The following is a 1,722-nucleotide window of genomic DNA, read 5'->3' as shown; positions in this document are numbered from 1 at the left end:
TCTTTCACCCACCGCTGCAATTTATCTCTTATTAGCTTCTATTTTTATGATTATTCCTTTTCTGCCTTTGGTTACTGCACGCCCTGTAGCTCAGTGCTTGCTATATACTACTTATCTTGTCTATCTTAATAATCTGCGAGTTTACCGGTTTCTTCATTTTGTCATTCCTCTCACAGGTAAATTCTAGAACCCGCTCTTTATCTATTGCTACTTCCATCCCACAATTTAAATCTTTTTCGGAAGAACGTAAAGACATGGGAAACTAATACTCTTTTTTTTGTCTTTTAGTTTGTTTAATATTTTCTGCCGTGTTTTACAATAACATTTGAGTGATGCCTACGTAAGAAAATGCTTTGTTATGCTGATGACAAAGTTCCGTATCAGATTTACATGAATATATGAAATTGAAGATATTGATAATGAAGCTGAACTTATGAGTTTCATGTAATTATGTGATGTAGACGATCGTAATGAAGTGTCTTGTTCATCATAAGCTGTAGAGTCATAGTACAGAAGAGGGAACACTTTTGATTACGTACTCAGATATTGCAAGTACTGTATCTTTGTTAATTGGAAAATGGATTTTTTTTTCTTTTTATTAGTATCGCATTACTAATTTTAAAAGTGAAGTGTCAACAATTAATTACCTTTTCATATGTGCCTCAGTACATTTGTGGTTCCAGGCTTACTCATTTAACCCTGTATTCACTCTATTTGTTGCCGCTCGTACTTAATACTAATTCATTTTTCAACGTTCAAATTCTTATCTCTCCTCCAGCGCCACATTATACCGTGAAACCAGTTGGACGTCTTCCGTAGATTTATGACGCGGGGAACTCCCGGGAAGGGGGAGGGGAAGGTATCCATAAACGCAAGACAAACTCCCGGATCCGCTAACTCATCATGATCCACCTCGTAAATAAATCACCCGTTCTTTGGTTCAAGTCGCTCCTTTTCCCGGAGGCACAAAGTCTTCTTTCGGAACTCGAGGTAGTGAAGGAAGGCCGTCGTGTGTGCCTTCATCGGCCCGTTGGTCTAGGGGTATGATTCCTGCTTTGGGTGCAGGAGGTCCCGGGTTCAAATCCCGGACGGGCCCTGTATTTTCTCATTATTGCTTAAATTTAACCTCCTTTCAAATAATCATTTTAGTCCTGAGAGTAATTTAACTTGGACGTGCAAAGTGTTTATTCCTTCAAAATACATACCAGAAGCTATCAAACTTATAATGTGGATATTTCTTCTGTATTCCAGTAGTTAATTTGAAGTCAAATCCCTTAGCAAGAACAATAAGTCTGTTGACGTTTGAAATCCCTCTTAATCAGACTGTCATCCTCATTTCAATGTGTATCGTTTGCTCCTCAGAAAAATTGAATTACAGTCGATGTTTCACACAAAAAAAATCAGAAAAAGGGAAAACGTGAGACATTATAAGTAGCGTAGCCACTTAGTCTTTCATGAGACGATGTTCCTTTCTTTGTCGCAATGACGGCTGGGGACTTGATGGCTCTTACTGTTGGAGTAACCGTACACGACTCAAACGGACAAGAAATTATATTAGAAAATATAAAGATGACTCATCATCTCTATTGCTTCTTCCACTCTCCCACCTTGAACATATTCCCAACTTTCACTTCTTTTCTCGCTCTATCTGTGCTCTCTGTATCATTTGTATATACATGTCGTACATCATCCAGTTAGATTTAAGAGGAAAACATAGCAATC

The 1,722-nt window shown here is 38.0% G+C and overlaps 1 non-coding gene across 1 annotated transcript; it reads left to right on the top strand.

Annotated features, from left to right (window-relative positions):
* Window positions 1-1,024: 1,024 nt before the first annotated feature.
* On the top strand, window positions 1,025-1,096 carry Trnap-ugg. The gene has a single exon. It is a non-coding gene; the product is annotated as a tRNA-Pro (tRNA).
* Window positions 1,097-1,722: the final 626 nt, after the last annotated feature.

This window comes from Portunus trituberculatus, chromosome 33, assembly GCF_017591435.1.
Source record: "Portunus trituberculatus isolate SZX2019 chromosome 33, ASM1759143v1, whole genome shotgun sequence".
NCBI classification, from domain to species: domain Eukaryota; kingdom Metazoa; phylum Arthropoda; class Malacostraca; order Decapoda; family Portunidae; genus Portunus; species Portunus trituberculatus.
The sequence above is the reverse complement of the archived record's forward strand: the minus strand, read 5'-3'. Positions and strand labels throughout refer to the sequence as shown.